Below are 19,419 nucleotides of genomic sequence, written 5' to 3'. Positions count from 1 at the left end.
TGATATCTTATACTGAAGTACATTTGAACGTAATTCATCATTAGATTTACTAACACATTCTAATACTTTTTTACTTCTTTACATTGGAAAAGTGGGGGGAAAATGAATTAAAGAAAGAAAAGAGGTGGAATCCAAAAAAATTCAAATCATGTTTTTAAATTAAACAAAATTTGTTTGAATTCAAAGTCATTTCTTTCAACAAATTAAATTAAAAGTGAAAAAATTCAGTTAAAATTATTTGTTTTGTTTTTTAATTAATTGCTGGTGGGGATGTGGGGGAGGAGGGAATTAAAACAATTTTTATCTAGTTGTTGCCAGGAATTAATGTTGGCGATTGCAGGTGGTGGAAAAATGCACAGTTTTCTTGGATTGACTGTCAGTTCCTAGTGAAACCTTGTCACACATCTGAGGACAGGCACAATCACAAATGGGGAACCATATTTTGAAAGTCCAGAGACCTGCAGTAAATAGAAAATTATATAATGGGTGCCTTATCTCTTCACTTCAGCAGTTAGTTTGGGATGTAATGGAGAAGAGCTATATCAGAAAAATATAAGACTATCTGCAGAATATATACAAATAAAATCATGGGAGTGGTGGGTAGGGAATGAAGAGCTGTACTAAATTGTAATCTTGCCTAGGAAATACCTGTCCTTTCAAATAGATCTATATTTTAGAGGTGGCCAAATCCTGCCCCACTACCGTGCATGCAGAACCCCCAGTACTTCAGGATGAAAAGGATTTGTTCTATAGATTTTTTTCAAACCAAGAAGTTGTTAAAAAGGAGTTAAGGTGGAAAATGTGTTTTATCGGAGTCCAGCTTGTACCATACAAACTATTGCAAGATTTTAGAAAAATTCTACCTCTTTCAATATCTCTCCCCCCACAATTGTTAAAAAGTTTGGGCACAAGCATTTAAGAGTCCATCCATCCCCTACCATAAAATCCTTACTCACTCCCACCTGGAAACTAGTAAAACCCACCATGGTTATCTGTGATGTCTCTAAAACATCTGTCAAAAGTGAGTTATTTAAGAAAATGGTTTGCTGTTACGAAAAAAAAGGAGTTGTGGCAATCCCATTTGGGTTCCCAAAACTGAAGTTATTTTAAAGGGAAATTACAGAAGGTTGCAATTAATAGCCTGATTGATCCACTTTAGTAGGAGGTGATTAAAAGAAGATGAAATATAAAGTTTGGTCTGAGCAGATAAAGATCTGTGTGACATAATCAGAGAATGACACTCCAACCCTCTGGATGATCTGTGCTTTGTATTTTGTTAATTTCAGATAATCCGGTATTTCTCTTGATAGACAGGCAAATGGCTAGCTAATTTTTGAAGGTTATTAACATTAAAAAATAGTTGTTTTTAAGTACAAGAGATTAGAACAAGGGTTAATGCCATCAAAAAGATTCAGAAATGTGCTTTGTGCCTTGCAAAGAGAAAAAAGGTGAGCATTTAAGGGTTAAAGGAATTAAGATTCAAAAGCATTCAGAAATCCAAAGGGCTCTGAAGAATGGATGTTCTACACTCTGGCATGTCTAGTTTAGTATGCAGCATACAATGTTTGGGGTTTGAGGGATAGGAGCTCAAGTTCCTCCTCTTTAGACTCTATGGGCCAAATTCTATTCCTAGGTGCACTAGAGTAAATCCAGAATAATTTCACTCACTTGCACTTCATTCAACAGATTTACTCTGGATGAAACCAGTGTAACTTAAAGGAAAAAATGGCTCTATCCTTCTGCAACCACAAGTTTTTGGAAGCAATTTTCTATAGTACTGTAATAGCAAGTGCTGCAGGAAACCATTAACATCTTTACAAAACTAAAATACAGTAAGTATAAATTACAAGAGTCACAATAGAAATTGATCAAAGGCAGCCAACCTTGTAATGTCAATGAGTTTGGCATAAGAAACTATTCCTTTTTCTAAAAGTTACATCCTGAAACAGTAGCTGTGCATATGAAATATGTACTCATGAAACACTGGAAATACCAAGTCAGAGCTTTGACAAAAAAAAATGGCAAATAAGAGTAAGGCATCAGAACTGGAATTGTTCACATAACGAAAGGTAATGGACCTTCACTGCTAGGAAAGGAATGATCGAGATAAAATGCTGTTAGATCGGTCAAGAATTAATGTGATGTCTGATACTCAAAATGAACTCCAAATGTTTGTGTATAAGAAACAAATTGAATTAATATCTAAGTGTAAAAGCAAAACCTGAAAGAGGCTGACAGTGCAGTGGCTAAAACTGTAGCTCTGAGAAGTAATTTTAAGAAAGTGATGTCTAGTGGAAACATCTCTCCACCAGAACAAGGCAGCAGCTAATAAAGTGGATAAGATACCGAAATTTTTTTGACTTGGTTATACTGTGGCATAATTGTATGTAAAGATACAGTACTGCTACTTTTACACACTTGAAGATTAAACCATCATCTCTAACTTTCAGACTTCATATTTGATTCTCCAGAAAAAGTTTAACAATGGTTGTTGGTACATTTTTCTCATCCTGTGAGGTATTGCTTCGCCTAGACAGAACACTCTGAAAACAGCACCGTGTTTTAGCTTGCTTCGTGGTGTATTAATATGTGCCCATATCACTGTCAGATAATAATGAAGCACACTTCCTACCAAATGTGCAGTGATCTAATATGTCAGCATGATGTTATGGTTGATGAAGGAGGTGCTATCTTTTGGATGAGATGTAAAACCCAAAGCCCTTACAGCTACTTATGGTTATTTGGGACTTCATCCAACAAACAATTATACGTATGAATAACTTCTCACCAGAAAGGTCCTATTGAACTTAATGGAATTGCTCGCATGAATCAAGATGCTTACGTGCATAATTGATTGCAAGATCAGACCCTAAAATCCAGTAGAACTTTTCATAAGACTAGTAGCATAAACCCCAGAGTCTTGTTCAGATTACATTTTTGGGGTGATTAAACTTTTCCTACCTCCAATTCCACTGCAACTTCAGTTGGATTCAGTATTCTTGTCCAAAATTACTTTTTGTGTTGCTGTGCTCTGTTAAAATAGCTCAACTGCCATATTCTGTCCCATGATGTTTCCAGGCTAGTTGGGGGGAGAAATGATTCTTTTATCCTATACCGTTTGTCAGGCACTTTGGGATCATTATGGTTGAAATACTACATACACTTAAATTGATTTTTGGCTTTTTAAAAGGAAGTACTAAACTGGAGCATGTGTGGGGTACAGGTGAATGAGTGACCCAAGAACTTAATACCAACTGGCAAGTGGACACGGGGGCTATAGAGCTCTCATGAGTCTAGCGTGTATGTTCTAGTTCACCCAGGAGTGACAAGTTAGCTCTTGAATAAAAGCCTGTGTCACTCTGGACATCAAAATCATTGTGAAATGTATGTACAGATTCTATGTAAGGAGTTATGTGTATATATAGTGAAAATCTGTTCTTAAAGTCTGCAGGTGCTGATCACCAGCAAAGGTGAAAAACACATTTTCTGTCAGACAAGACAGATGTTCATCTATCTCTTCACATGTAAACTGAATATTGTCTCATTCACAATGGACTTCATAATACCAATCTGAACGTGAATGCAAATGAAGGTTTGTAAGAACTTCAGAGAAACAAACTGAGAGATAAGAACAGAGGGGGAGGAAGAACCTTATTTAGAGGTGCACTTTAAATGTTTGCTTGACTATATTTGGTGGGCAGAGAAGATGCCCAGGCACCCTTTACTGTAGAATTAAAAAGACACAAGTTTTGCCTCATGAAAAAGAAGTCTCAGCCAGGCTTAGTTAAAAACATTGAAGAGAACTTTGGATGAGATTAAACTTGCTTCAGACAGGTGGCTAACCTGATAATTAATGTTAGTCTCTAGAAAGCATGTTATGGTTTTGTTCTATATACAACCATTTTGTTTCCAGTATTCTTACTATTACTTGAATGTTTGATAAGAAACTTATTCTTGTTTTCACTATAAATATATCTAAGCGCTGTGGCGGTAAGCAAGGTTGTGGTCCTGAGCTGAATCTTAAAGCTGTTGTGTACTGATCTTTTGGGAACAGCAGGCCTGGTAATTCTGTATATGTTCAGTAAGGGGCTGGATGCTACAGGGACTGCTTGGAGGACACAGGGGTTGGTTTGTGCCTGTCACTTCCTGTACAGAGAAAGTGAGGCCTGCTTCTGTTGTCAGAGGCTGGTGGATTCAAGGAGCTGATCCATAGTGGTACAGACAAGGCTGCCTCATGTTAAAGGCAGGTGGTGTTAGTGTGCCTCACAAAACTGGGTACCCCGGGGAGTGTCACTATAATGGATATGCAGATGTGATCAGGTGCCACAGACTGCTAATGGCATACTTTTTCCTCACCCTAAAACCTTATTTGGTTCAGTATGTACTCAAATACTTCTCAAAATATGTTATGGTGAGGAAAACCAATGTGTTCCCTTTGCATTAATAAGGTAATGTAGAAGTTATGCTCAATCCATCAGCCCGAAAAGGGAGGAATAAATAAAATATTAGACAATAAACCACCAGTGGCTGTAGTCAAGGAAAGATGAGTTGTTTGCTCAATGGGCTAAACAGTAGCTCACAGTATTAGAGTGCTTGTGACCTTTTAATCTCTTGTCTGACATGCTTTGCACACTTGAAGTAAAAGCCATAATTTGTTGTGGCATGAAAAACACTGTAAGGAAATTGATTGCATTTGGTTTTTGGTTTTCTAACTTGAGGGCAGAAGGATTTTTTCTATAAATTCAAATTACAGCTTTTGGCTGTATTTACTTGACTATCAAACTTTGCCCATTAAAAAAAGAGAAGGTTCTCATGTACTGTAAGTAGGAATTCATGCTTCAGGAAAAAGGTTCAATGGCTTCTGAGGAAGACTACAAAATTACAATCTACTGAGAATGGATTACGTTTGGACCCTTTCCAATTATTATTACAACACCTCAACATGAGAATAGATTCATGTTCTGTTATTTTTTGTTCTCATTGCAAAGATTGAATGGAAATAGAACATCTGACATGTTAATGCCCTGTGTAGTCAAACACAGCAGCATGCTGTAACTATGCGAGTGAGTATTTTGACAGGATAGTTATTGTATCTCTTTCTCACCAATTACAGAGGTTGTTAGAGAAATATAGAAGGGAAAATGCATGGACTAGATGACCTCCAGAGTTCCCTTCCAACTCTAATATTCTATGATTCTATGAAAATGTTGACTAGAAATGTGCACAGTAGCACAGTGAATTGGTGTCTTTTTCAGCTAATGCATAAGGGCTTGCATATGTTATAATGGAAACAGGCCTAAGTAAAGCATAAATCCAGCCATGTCAACAGGATTATAGCTGGGACTGGACTATTTTGGAGATTTGGGGGTACAGCATGTCTCATCAGCAGGTTCTTGCTCAACTCCAGCCCTCACTGGTTATGAGTGAAAATTACTACCCTCTGATGCCTGCGTGGGCAGGATTCCACATCTCACAAACTGTCTCCATAGTTGTAATTGTGTTGAAAGTTTGAGTTGAAAGGCAAAAGACTGAACTGACCAATAAAACTAGACTATTCTTTCATCCCTGGAAGTGGCCTCTTCAGATCAGAGTTGAGCCATGAGTCTGAGGGTGCTTGCCTTGCATTTGCCTGATCTTTACCTGATACGATGCTAAAATGGAGTGGTATACTTCAGGACTGTCAATGTGGTGCCTTTCTTGTGTACTCATTTCACACACAAAATGTAAAGGGAGGAGGAAAATTACTGAAACTGTAATGAGAACAAACAACTGGTGATACAAACAGGATCCTTTCACCTTACTAGCCCTGAAACTGTAATCTGATCTGGCGTGGATGCCAGATTTCAAGAGTACTAGCAAGAATACATGGAATGGATTGTTCTACTTACTTACTTTTGCATTAGGTATAAAACTTTGCCTAGGCTATGCTGCAGAGGCTCAGACTTCATGCTCTCAAGCTTGCTGTGATTAGTAGGAATGGAGAGGGACACCTGGGTTTTAAAGTTAATTACTGGCAAAAAATATGCTAAGAAAATATGAGAGCATACAGACGAGGAATGGATCAAAGGAATTATGATTACTGCAGAATATGAGCCAAGATTTTCAAAAATGGTTGTCTAAAGTTAGGGTCCTAAACCAATATTTGATTCAAAATTACTGAGCACTGAGCAATTCCTATTGAATGTATGGTTGTTCTCACATTGCTTATTATTTATAAAGTGTATTTTAAGTCCATATATGTATGTACATCCTGCCTGTCTCTATATCAGACATATACATACACCCTCCCAATCTGTGTGTGTGAAATATAATTTAATATTACAGAAAACCAAAACTCTTTTAATCTATTAGTTTATTTCAGCAAAGAGACTGGGACAACGTTTGAGAAGAGAAATTAATATTATTCCTTAAACCTAATGTAGTGAAACATGTTAGAATTACTTCATATCATAATGCCTGAAGCAGCTGTGGAAATTTGCTCAAGTGTTAAAACACTCCTTGCAAAAGCTTAAATGGCTAAGGAGAGAGATTTTTCTTTTTAGAAGTGCTGAACAGCTTTTTAGACTGTTGTCTGTTCATTTATTAAAATACTCTGCAGTGTACATTGTAGACTGGGACTGGAAATACACTTCGAAAAGTGTCAATCCAGATTCTCTCTGCTAATTTAAATTTGCACCGGCTATGAAAAACAGTCAAGGTCAAAACCCTGCAGAAGCAGTATGTAGAATAGAAATTTCATTTAAGAAATCACTCTCTTCTTTAGAAAAGCTGTTCCAAGAAGATTATGAAAAGTGAGGCGATGGCAATTAGAAAGAGAGAGGGAGTCTTTTCTAGCCATTATCCCCTACACTAAAATGTATATAAAAATTTATGCATCATGTGTGCAACTATATGTGAAAGGCTCCCTATCCACAAAGTCTCCAACACAGTATTCCTATTCTATTGCTATTTTATATTTGTTTTTATACCACATTCATCGCCTTGGTATCCGAGTAGCCTTCCAGTAGTTGTATTAAGCAACATGACTCCACATTAATGTCATATTCTCTCATCTTCTGCCCACAGGGAGAGTGTTGTTCTGGTAGTGTGTCTATTAATATAAATATACCTGTTGCTATATGTTTTTTTAGATGGCAGGACAAAGAAATGGGCATTGGAGGGGAAGGCGGTGAGGTTTTTTTGTGGTCTTTAGTTGCTGGGGAAGTTCTCTCCACAGACTTGGCCCACCACCGGAAAACGTTCTGTTTCCTGCACTGATGAGCTTTACTCATGTTGATGAGAATTCTCTTGTCACAGGAGCAAAGCTGTTAACCACACTCTTCATCCTGAAGCTTTAGGTGATCTTTCAGCAACTCAGGGAAGGTCACAGAGTGCTTTGAAGTTAAGGACTGAAACCTTGAACTTGATTCAAAATGCTATGAGAAGCCAGTGTATAGAGTCAAGGACAGGTTTGACATTCTCACTGTGTTGCTGAGGAGATGCACTGCAGTGTACTCAACTAGTTGGAGTTTGCCTTAGCTTTGAAGGCTTCTTGCCCAGGTATACTGCATTGCTGTAATCCATCTCAGAGGAGATGAAGGCATGAATAATTTTAGGCAAAGTCTCCATCCACAAGAATGGGATAGAGTTTCCAAGCTAAGTGGAGATGGTAGAAAGCACTACTCACAGATGTTGCTGAAAAAGGCAGTGTCTTTCCCATGGTCATTCCTCCCCACAACTCAGAATATCCATTCTCACCCATGTCACCAGCCTCCAGCAGCTCCCCTCCAAATCCAGCTGTTTGGTTTCCTTCTCCTCATCCGCCACCAATGCCACTACTGGTGTCTGATTCTTCTTGGTGGCTGCTTCCTCCTCCTTAGGTGCTGTTCCCATTAACTCTTCCTTCTTGATGGCTTCATGTCCATCCTTGGCATCTTCTCCTTCCTCCTCACGAACATAACCCTCAGGTGCCATTCCTCCTCACCTCTTCCTCAGTGACTGGTTGTGACACCTCTGGGCCTAACCCTTAGTTACCTCTGAGTCTGCTTAAGTCAGTTATCCCTAAGTCAGGGAGTATGGTGAATCATCAAAGGCAGTTTCCTGCATGCCTTGTGATAGGCAACACAACATTCAGCTATGGTTCAGTCTGTCCATGGCTAAGGACAAACACAGGTGATGCCACGGCAGGTATACAGGCTCCTAAGGGAAGCAGTCTCTCCAGTCTGCTCAATGTCACTACCTGGCCAGGAACATTCATTGCCAGTAGTTTCAACAGACTGCTCCTGCTTCTGATCTAGCTGTACCTGTTTCCATACTAGCTAGCCCCTACTCCAGTCTGCATCTGCTCCTGCCTCAGCCAGGTGCCTGGCAACTCTGCGAGGCTCCCTTTCTCTACTGGCTCCTCTTTATCCTCACTTCTTCATGGATACATCTGCTCAGTTGCCCCGGCTGTCTCCCCAGTTCCCCTAGAAGCTCCTTCTATACTCTCTTCACTTGGGGAGATCCTTCCATGTGATCATTTTCTGGACCCATTGATGAATACAAGAAGCAGAGGAGGATCTCCAGAAAGACAGCTTTGAGACTGGTCCAGACATGCTACTGGCTACATACTCCCAATTTATCCCATTCCCACAGCCACCTGCATTAGAGATTCAGCAAAAATGGTGATTTGGTAAAGCTGATATGCTTGTGGGTAGGTGTTTTCGAAAGAGCTGGTGAGAGCAGCATTTTAGCAGCGAGGGCATCCATTTTCCCATCTTGATTACTGACACCTCCACCACCTATCTGGCCTCATTGACATCCACACTCCAGTTTACCCATTATGCAACTTCTAAAATCATCTTCCTCATTCACTGATCCAAACATGTTAATGCCCACTTTGAGGGCCTCCACTGGCTCCCTCTTCTACACCCTGTCAAATTTAAATGTCATCTTCTTGATTTCAAAGCTCTACATAACTCTGCCTCTTCTTACTTATTCAGCCTTCTCTCTTATTGAATCATTCTCCCCTCTGCTCAGCCAGTTATTTCCAATTTTGATAAATTGTTCATTCACTTCTCCTTCAACCATCTCTGTACCTTTACATGCCGCACCCCAGGCACAGAACTGCCCTTCTGATCTGGAATGCAAAAGCCTCATATAAAGTCTCACATCTATTGTGATGCCTAAAAGGAGTGAACTACAACAGCCTCTATTATATTTATTTAAAAAGCCAAAACAAAATAGTCCACCATGTTGCATTCATGCTTCTGCTGTGTAACCACCAAATGTCAGTGGTGTATCATCTGTATTACCACCTCAATCCCCTCCTTATTGTTTTGTTGCTTCTACTCATTGTTTCATGTCTAAATTGGATTGTAAGATCTTCAGGGTAAGGACATTCTGTTTTGTGTGATGCCTAGTTTACCTCTAGGAATTATCAAGTAAATAATAATATTAAAAACATCCCTCCTAGTTGTTCCCTCATGTGGGGTTCCCACAGTGTCCTATTTCTCTGAGAAAAAGCTTGGGGCAGGAGCTGTCTTCGCTGTGGCCCTGATCCTGCAAGCAGATTTCCATAGGCAAAGCTCAATGAAAACAACGGGGCTGTGTGTGTGTGTCTTCCCTCATTACAGTAACACAGCATGGACTATTTAATAGCAACTGCAATAGGAAGGTCAATATTTCCACTTAGGTGTCATCTTCCCATGTTCTAAGAGGCGTGTATTGAGTCCATACTGTAGTTAAGAACATTTAAGACTGTTTAATTTTTTTCTACAGCAAAAAAAAATAAAAATCTTTTTGTATTTAATTCCTTTTTCATGTTAACTAGTATTTTTTTCCTGTGCTTATCTTTTGTAGTATATTGGTGTTCTTCACTTGGGGGCTGCAAACAGTTTTCAGGGGGTCCAGACTATCTGACCCTTTTCATCTTGCAAATGGGAGGGTAGTTCTCAGACTTGTGTTCCAGCACAAAAAAGGTTGAGAACCATTGTAGTAGAGGGTTCACAAATGAATATATCCATGGGAAACCCAGGGTTTGACAGTTGTCCGCTGCTCAATTTTCCATTACTGTGGTCAAAGCCCGCTGCTAGGAGCCTGACACAGATGCATTTCTTGGATTGTTGGAGCACTCTGGCACAATCCAATATATAATCTATTGACTGTCCTTAAAGAGACTATCAAATATTTTAGATTCAAAATTTAAGATTGTATTTCTTAAAAAGTGATCCAGATTGTGGCAGTTAATTGCTGATCTATCTGGGGGTGCTGTGTCTCTCAGGTCATGACAACTGCATCGGTATTCCTCCTTTATGATCCAGGAAAGGCACCCACACTACGTGCCAGGCTCTGTCGTGGGTGGAGAACCTCATCTCTCTTCCTTCTGAGTCAGGTATTTTCAGGCAGTACAGTCCCTTGACTATACTGTGATATCCACAGCAAAAACAAATTTTTGAAGCAGGCCTGCTTCTCTTCTCTCTTCAGAGATTGTACACAGTGTAATTGCCACAATTATAAGTTACCACATAGCTTTTCTAAGCAAGTACATTTATTCTTAAGGTAAAAACGTTACACAGAAAACATACCCACACACATACTAATAAGCCAACCAGACATTACCTCCTCACTCCAGCAAGGGCTAAGGGTGCTAGTTGGTGATTGTCCTTCAAACCCCACAAAGGGAGCTTTCCTCTGATCACCAGTTCATAACTGCTTTCACTCACAACTAGCTCCCAAGTCTTATAGGGCCTCAGCAGGCCAAAGACCTTCCAACCCTTCCCTAAGAAAAGAACCAGAGGTAATTTCTGTTTTCTGGATTGGAATGAAGCTGTGAGTCCATTTTAACTCAGGCTACTTAACCAAAAATCCTTCCTTTGTCTGTTGGTCCCTGAAAAATCCAGTTTGAACAAGCATATGTGAGCCTCTCTCACAGTGATGGTAGCTTATTGGAGGTGTTACAACTTGCATGAATTTGCCTAACCATCCCACACTGTTCTTAGTTCCCGGAAGACTATCATCCCTTTCCCCAATGGAAATACACACAATCCCTCAATAGTACATACATATTTGCATTTTAATACAATATACTCCTAAAATACTTAAACTTAATTAAATAAGGTTTAACTTAATCCAGTGAGGTTTGTCCAGAGTATTGTCATATCTTTCATAACATGACCATGTAAAGAGAGAATGTGCACAATGCCACCCAGCCATAGCATACTGTTATGTTCACAGCATACACATGGAGAAGTTAGAAAAAAGTACAAAATACTCTTGCTGGAAAGTTCCAGCAGCACAATCCTTAATTTTTAGAATCCAGAGCCCTAACAAATAAGAATACAAAAACAGAGTGAGAAAGCAAGCTGCTCTGTAAAGCAGCAAAGCACTACTCATCCCTTACTCCATGCTGAAGACTGTACTCAGAAGCCCGAGATCACATGGCTTCCCTCAGAGCCTCGTAGCCTGCAAGCAGGATCAGGAAACTACTTACAATTTGTAGCGATAGCTTGTAACTTTAACACAGTTTCCAATGCACCACAACAGTATATGCTCTACTCTGCAGAAAGCAAGCTCTGGTTGCCATTACAAGTAGAGTGGTGGCAGCCCTGTTGCTTCCCTGTCCCTTTTGCAATAGCTTGTCCCTCAGGAATGACTAGGAATGGTATAGGAGAGTACACATACTGCAGTTAAGACTCATGTAACAAGGTGTGTAGATGGGTGGGAGCCTTCTTGCAGTTTTCTTTCCTTGTGCATCAGCACAAGAGCCTGCACAGTCTAGTCTAATGTGAATTAGAAATGTGCTTACGAATTGCTTTAAAAACAAACTACAAAAATATTTGTTTTATTTAAATATTCTCCTGTGGGTTGAAAACCCAAACTTAAGTAATATGGAAAAGTGCAGGAGATCATTCATGAAAATGACCAGTCTTGCTTGACAAACCTTACAGAATGCTAAAAAGTATACAGACAGCATCAGTGATGAGAAATACTATGCGCCCTAGAAGGCAAGTCACCCAAACGAAACAGTGTTGCCTCTATCTGCCTTTTCTATGGTTTCTGACAGCTCATGGCAACTTTAAAGTCTGTGGGAGACTCAATATGAGGCCAGTTGGCTGTAGCTGAACGGATGCACTGACTCATCACCACCTCTAAATGCCGTGGCCATTCCCCAGTTTTTGATGGTATGAGGGTCTACATTAGTGGAAGTTGGCAAAGATTCTAGGTTGGATCTGGCCCAATATTTGTGTTTTTTAGTGGCTCTTTCCTGCTCTTTTGTCCAATTTCTTCTCTTCCTCAGTTTTCTGAAACTCTGTGCCAGAATATTATTTTCCAGTACTGATGCTTTCTTACTCATGGGTCAGAGGTTTGATCAGAAATGTACCAATGCTTAAGAATTAATGACAAATGCACTTAAAGCCTGAGAGAAAACAAATTTTAAGCTCAGAATGTAAGCAGAAATAAAAATTCAACTGCCATGAACTAGTATGGGAGAGGGATGTTTCACTGAATCAGAATGCAACTTCTTACCTGGGCATGGGAGGGTTGGGACTAACTATTATGCTTTCCAAGCATTATGTCGAGATGTAGATGTCAAGGAGAACTGCATGGTTAAAAGTCCACATTACACTTCTACAATATAACCCTAAGGGTTTAATAATCTTTTTGGGCATGCAGTATTGCATAATTGAGATTAGAACCAACACGTTACATATTCTCATCCCCTGCTCCTAGAGTGTGTTTTTTTTCCTTTAACACAATGAACTTATTATAAATCAGCTCCCAACTCTCTCTCAGGTGATGTGCAGAGAAAGCAGAGCTAATTTGTTGGCTGACATGTTGGTATTATTGACTGACATAAGGTGCCCAGTATCTGCACTGGTAAAGATTCTGATGTCCCTGCTCTTAGGAGGATCTTTCACAGATGGGTGGAATCGTTCACCCCTCCCCAAACAAAGGAAATTTGGCATGTAGATAGAAGTTCCATGAGGTTTAAGGTCACTTGGAATTATAATGACCAAAGAGGAGCAGAGCTACAGTTACAAAATATGAACAAACATGCAGAAGCTTAAAGTACATCTTTAATTTTTATCCATTGTTTACATGGGTATGACACAATACCGACGTCAAAGGGGTATTCTGAGGCTTACTTAATACCACTGATATTTGGGTGAAAGGAACTCTAAATATGCAGTGTGTTGTTATAAATGACTATTTATATATTTAAAACTGTCATCTGGTGTGATTTAAATTAAAAACAATGAGAGCACAATGTATGGTAGTTCTAGTTTCCTTGAAAGTAGTAGTCTAGTGACATTCTGAAAGCAATTCACTGAACAGATTCATTTTTTATGTAAATGTATTCATGTCTGCCTGACATATAATCTTTTGAGTTTTCTCTACCCACAATACCTCTCCTTAGACCTGAACCAGAATGTCATCTCTAGAGCCCCTTATCTTGAATTTTGCTGGGGAGATTGGAACTGAACCATGCAATCTGAACCTGAATCTATGGATCCAAACCAAATGGGATTGCTTTATAGATTGAGCTCAGATCTGTCCTAATATAGCAGAAATCTCAAAGCATTTTGGTGCTATAGCACCTAAACCCCAGTCTTTGATCGTCACTGAACCCAAAGTCCTAAACACTAGCTTAAATTGAAACCAGAACCTTATGTGAACTTTCTAGTCCATATGTTACTGTGCTTATAGTGTACTAATACTTATAGTGTGTAGTATAGTGTACTAATGCTTAAAGTGGACTGGAAGATATGCTGCAAGAACATTTCCATCTATCATCTTCACTAGAGAAAGACAGCACTTGAGACCTTAGTGACTGATCTGGCTAAATGCTGAGCATTCTGGCCTCAGTGCAGGAAAGGTCTTAAACATGTACTCAGCTTGGGGCAATATTCTTCAGTGCTTTATGGGGTTGGGGCGAGGGTGCTCTGCACCTTGCAAGATGGGGCCCATAATCTGGAACATCACTCTTTGCCTTTTGCTTTCTCACCACCAGCCATTTTAGAAAGATATCTGATTTCCTAAGGCATGAAAAGGGGCATCATAAACCTTAGTCATTTTTGTTTTATCCAGTGTCTCTGTGTGTTTAGATGTTATAGAACAGGCATTGCCTGGTGAATAAGTGCTACATAAGGTCTGATTGATTATTGAATTCATGAAGGATGATCATCTTCAGTGTGATATGCATGCACATATGTGTCTGCTACATTCTGAATAATGAATGTTTAATTGAAATAATGCGCAGTATTTACATTGTAATTTTAAATGGTTCCATCACATCAAAATGGGAGGCAGTGTGCTCCAGTGGGCAGAGCACAGGAGTGGGACTGGTGATAGCTGGGTTCTATTCCCCGCTGCTGCTAACCTGCTGTGTGACCCTGAGCAAGTCACTTCACCTCTCTTGCGACAGTTCAAGAAAGCATCTCTAGTCAGAGCAGCACTTCAGCACCCTCTTCACTTTGAAGTCAATGAGATTTAAATGTGCTTAAAGTTAATCACATGCTTAAATGTGGTCCCAAATTGAGGCCTCTGACCCTCTGTTTCCTCTCACTCTTTTTCTGACTTTCCTGTGTAGGGTCTGTCTGTGCTGCAATAAAACATCCATGGCTGGCTCATGTCAGCTGACTTGGGCTTATGGGGCTCAGCTGCAGGGCTATAAAATTTTAGGTAAATGTCTGGGCTTGGCTGGAGGCCAGGATCTAAGATTCTGGAGGGTCTCAGAGACAAGGCTCTAGCCCAAGTCCAGATATCTATGCTGCAATTTTATAGCCCTGTATCTCAAGTCCCACACCAGGACCAGCTGCGGGGAATTTTATTGCACTGTAGACATACCCAGAGACTATAACCTCTTCAGGACAGAGGCTGACTCTTCTTAAGTGCTGGTACAATGGTTAGCATGACTGAGGCTTCTAGCACTATAGTCATTTGAATAATAGTAATATTTGAGAAATATAATGTAAAACTCTCTCTTTTAAACCTTAGCATGGCCAACTTGTGATCTAAATAGCTTGCAAAATAATAAACTCAGTAGTATCTGCAAACGTTCTCTATAATCCTTCGCTCTTTAAGCTTTATACAGCTGGAGGATGTTCAACATTTTGCATACATCAATTCAAGTGCAATTCAGCTTAATACTGACACATGATCCAGTTGGATTTAAAATGAAATTTTGTTTTTGAGTGCTAATTTTCAGGTAATGACTTTCTAATTGATTTCCTTCATATGAAGGGACATTGATTCATTCCCATCAATGAAACTCAGTTTGGTTTCCCAGAAGAATTTATGAAAAGCTGCTGAAAGAAAGCATCTGTCACTGCTGCTTTCTTTCCATCTTGTTTCCCTCTAAAATGTTTTCATTTTCTGTTTTTCCCCCAGCAAACCTGGGCCAACAAAGCTAAATGATTTTGTTTTAGGAGTGTGAAATGGGGTGTTAGAAAAACACATCCCCATTCAAACATACATTGAACTTCTGTGGCATCCTGCCTAAAAGCTAGATATTCACTGCACCTTCTGATTTTCTAATAGGACAGATATTTAATATTGTACAACAGTTATTCAGAGCAATCCAGTTTGGATTGGACACAGGTTATCTGAACTGGTAGTATTTTACATAGAGTGCAAAGGGGCTTTTAGAATGGAAATATTAGTATTGTGTGATTACATTGCCTGTGTCATTCTGAGTTAAGTCACAGTTGAATTTATGTGAAGCACAGTGGAAATAGCTTGAAAGTTTACTGTTATACAATATAGCAATCCAAACCAGATTATAATACATGGTACAAGACCAGTAATTGAAAACATTAAAAGGGGAGTTGTTTCCTGATGATTAAAGAAGTAATACACTATGAGATGGAAATCAGTAAAAGATTAATTAAAAGATGTGCTACCAGTTTGGTTTGATTTTGCACATATATTGGTGGGGGAAAATGATCTTTCAAAAAAATAAATGGGTGTTGAGAAAAGCCAGGTTTTGCCAGACCTTGCAGCTAGTCATTATATAGTCATGTACCTTGCAAGCTGCTTCAGTGCTAACCTACGTTTTTTCTTCATTGTCCTAATCCTAGATTTTTCTTGGGCAAATGATTGATTATGTGTAATTTGGTAATGTGGAACTCTAGCCATTGATGTCTAAACATAGTTCCCCATGTACTTACATGGGGAAGATATTTTCTGATAGTAAACAGCTCTTTAATCTACCAGCAAAAGGCATTGAGATCCAATGGTTGGAAGCTAAAGGTAGACAAATTCAAACCAGATATAAGATGCAAATGTTTGTATGAATAATTAGCCATTGGAACACTTCACTTAGAGATGTAGTGGATTCTCAATTATTTGAAATATTTAAATCAACACTGGATATCTTTCTAAAAGTTGTGCTATAGCTTAAACTGGAATTCTGGGCTTGATGCAGAAATTACTGGGTGAAATTCTATGACCTGTGTTGTGCAGATGATCATAATGGTCCCTTCTGGCCTTAAAATCTATGTCAGTTGTTCTGTAAAGTGAGCAAGGATGTGGAACCAAAGGCTCTAGAGATAAAAGCAAAGCACTGTACAAATAACCAATTAATTCTCACCAAACGTTTTTGAGGTTGGCATGTATTATCCCAGTAATGAGGCACAAACAAGTTAAATCAAATCTAAGGTCATACATCAGAGCCAGAATTGTAACTCACAAAGTTCCGGCCCAAAGTCCTGTACTCATTGCATACACCACAAAGCTTGTAGATGAATTCATCACCCCACTGTCTTGTCTCTTTCTCCCAATTTTATATAATAATATTTTACGCTTCCATGGCACCTTCCTCTGATGATCTCAGAGTTTATTCTAAGCTCTAATGAAGACCACTTCCCAATACTCTTGGGAAGGAAGTAGATAAATTGATTTTACAGATGAGGAAACTGAGGCACAAAGAGTCATGTGACTGGGTAATCATCATAGATTAAGTCTGGCAGAGCCAGGATTTTGATCCAGACTTTCAAATTTATAACCTTTGTCTTAACCATAAAAACCATCCCCTGTTCAAGCAATTCTTTCCAATAAGCATTATTATTATTATTATTTATAATTTAACATATATAGCTACCTTAAAATGTAGTAAGAAGAAAATAGCTAAGATGGTATAACTATAGAAATACAACATGGTATTGATTACTTCATTAGTGATAAACCAGTAACTATTTACACCAATATTTGAAACAACTCACACACAGTTTTAAAATCTCAAATATTTAGCATATTAATTTTCATCAGTCAAAACCATGAGGAAAATATAATCACTCTTTACATTTGTGGCTTGTTTGAGCTTCCTATATGTCAGACAACCTTAACTTACTCAAATATTACGTTTGTAGTTTGCTTTGACAGTTTAGGGAACTAGGTTTCAAGAGACAAATAGTCCCGATCTGCTTTTACCAACTGATAACAGAAAATACATAACATGAACTGCAAAATGATTTAATGGCCTAATTTGCATGCAACAGAAATTTCCTAAATTTAATTTTAACTTGTGTTATAAATCTTGGAAGCATGAGTATTTAGAGTCAATTGATTATGAGGTGCTTGCAAGTCATTTTTCCCCTGATGGGATATGGGAGATTATATCTGTTACAGATACTGTTATTTTTCTTTTGGTCAGTATAGGCATGTTTCCTTGCATAACAATGCAATAAAATTTGAAAGCTTGCTTTATAATTATGCAGCCACTAGATGAGAGCACTCTTTATGCACATGCAGTGAATGGCAAAGGAAAGATGAATAACTGAGAGCATCCATGTAATAGCAGAGTCATATGTTAAACTCCTTTGTAGATACATGTGGGATGTGAGTAGTTGTGTATTAAGATCTATTTCTGAGGTCCAGAGTTTTCTTCGTCACTATCCCCTTATCAGGGAAGGAGAGCAGCAGAGGTGCCAAAGGGGCAGAGTGTGTGATCTCATTTATGCAAAGGCCAAAGATTCTCAGGGGGAAGAAAGAGAAAATTCAATTGATCTCAGCCCATATTTCTTTTCTACTTTGTCACGTGCCTCTCTGTTCTCTAAGCATGCAGTGCTGTCACCAGCTCTTGGCTCTCTCTGAAGCACTATTAGTGCATTTGACTCTGTTACAGTGCATCCATTCATATGCATGATAGATCCCTGACCCCATAGATGTGTTCAAGTGAATCTTCCCAAGGTGGGGAGTTCGCATAGTGTGTAGGGGAAGCCAAAGCTGCTATCAACACCATTACGTTCTGTGACTATTTTTTGAGGGTGTTGCGAGATGTGAAAGGATCGTTCCATAAAGAGTGGATGATCTATCAATTGTTGATATTGTATGGCTTTCCTCACAGTGAAATCTGAGTCTCTCCTAAAGTATATGTTGCACATATTTATTCTCTCTTGTGAATTAAGGATGTGGTGTTATCCCTGTGGGGAACTAAGGCATGAAGAGGTGAAGTGATTTGTCAAAGATCATGGAGAAAGCTGGGAATTGAACCAGGTTTCTGAGTCCCTGTTTAGTGCCTTAAAGACCAGATCATGTTCTCTGAAATCTCTCTCCATCTCTGGCTGACTGTGTCCCTTTCCATTTGCCAGTCTCAGCACATATGCATTTGAGGTGAAGAGGATAGTACAAGCTGTGCATTAATATGGCAGAATGAAGTGTAGATGCCGTTCCTTGAGTTTTCCTGGGCTCATTTCCACCTCAGTTAAACCCATTTGTCTCCTCTACGCTATCTAAATGAGTGGGCTATAGAAATTTAAATATGGAAAAGATTATTTTGTAGCCCCTTAACCCCTGATTCAAGCCAGTGCAAAACTCTTCTTTCAAGTGACCTTAAATATCTTCTGCTATGTTTACTTGTAAGAGCATCTGTTACAATACATCTGAAAAACATCTGATGATAAGTCATCTGGTATAAAAGTTGTCATGTTTTTAATTGTATAGGCCTTTTAACTGGCTGTCCCTTATTTTAATTAACACATTTTCCAGTAAATCATCTCTATGTGAGGATGCATGTTTTAAGGGGTAGTTTATTTTTTCCCAAATGGTCAGTTTCAGTTAGATTCTAGCTGCATCTGAAATCCAAGTCCAATTCTTGAGAGGTTTAGCTTATATGAAATCATTACGTTGCCTTGCTATGCCTGAATAGATGTCATGGTGCAATAAACTTAACAGATGATTCACAGAGAGAAAGAAATGGTGGTGCACTTATAAAGCTTAGAGAGACATATAGTAAATAAATTTGAGGAATATATGCGTGCTGTGCCCCCCCCCCCTCATTTTCTCTGTGCAATGCAATTAATGACTCCAGACTTGATTTACTGTCTGGAATCTGCTGGGGTGGGGGGAGGCTGGTTGCTTGCAATAATGGAAAATTCACCAGGAAGTGGGAAACTGCATTGCCTTCCCCCAGTCTACTCGGCTGGCTAATGTGCAGCCTTCTGGCACAGTGGAAAGGAG

At 39.0% G+C, this 19,419-nt stretch overlaps 1 protein-coding gene across 1 annotated transcript in view; it reads left to right on the top strand.

The window, feature by feature from the left end:
• Nucleotides 1-19,419, top strand: part of CNTNAP2 (contactin associated protein 2) — a 1,647,636-nt gene that overhangs the window by 677,241 nt on the left and 950,976 nt on the right. The gene's annotated exons all lie outside the window — the stretch shown is intronic.

Source organism: Chelonia mydas, chromosome 2 (genome assembly GCF_015237465.2).
Source record: "Chelonia mydas isolate rCheMyd1 chromosome 2, rCheMyd1.pri.v2, whole genome shotgun sequence".
NCBI lineage: Eukaryota > Metazoa > Chordata > Testudines > Cheloniidae > Chelonia > Chelonia mydas.
Note: the sequence above shows the minus strand (reverse complement) of the source record. Positions and strands in the feature narration are given on the sequence as shown.